Consider the following 311-nt stretch of genomic DNA (forward strand, 5'->3'; position numbering starts at 1 on the left):
TAAAAATATTAGATAAAAAGCCGGGTGTGGTGGCGCACGCCTGTAGTTCCAGCACTTGGGAGGCAGAGGCAGGTAGATCTCTGTGAGTTCCAGGCCAGCCTGATCTACATAGTGAGTTCCAGGTAAGCTGGGACTACAGGGAGACAAAAAGACCAAAATAAAATAAAATAAAATAAATAAATAAAAGAAAGAAAATGCAATCTTTATATTTTTATCATAAAAGATGATAAAATTCTGAAGAAATTAAAGGCAAGGGGAAAAGTGCTATATTTGAAATGGTCCCAGGAAATTAGGGTTCCTTTTCAAAAAAT

General features: G+C 36.3%; 1 protein-coding gene across 9 annotated transcripts in view; it reads right to left on the reverse strand.

The window, feature by feature from the left end:
• The window catches only part of Ptpn13 (protein tyrosine phosphatase non-receptor type 13), a 238,888-nt gene that overhangs the window by 59,353 nt on the left and 179,224 nt on the right, over nt 1–311 (reverse strand). The window lies entirely within an intron of this gene.

The sequence above is a fragment of the Nannospalax galili genome, unplaced genomic scaffold (genome assembly GCF_000622305.1).
Source record: "Nannospalax galili isolate Female #2095 unplaced genomic scaffold, S.galili_v1.0 scaffold405, whole genome shotgun sequence".
In the NCBI taxonomy this organism is placed as follows: domain Eukaryota; kingdom Metazoa; phylum Chordata; class Mammalia; order Rodentia; family Spalacidae; genus Nannospalax; species Nannospalax galili.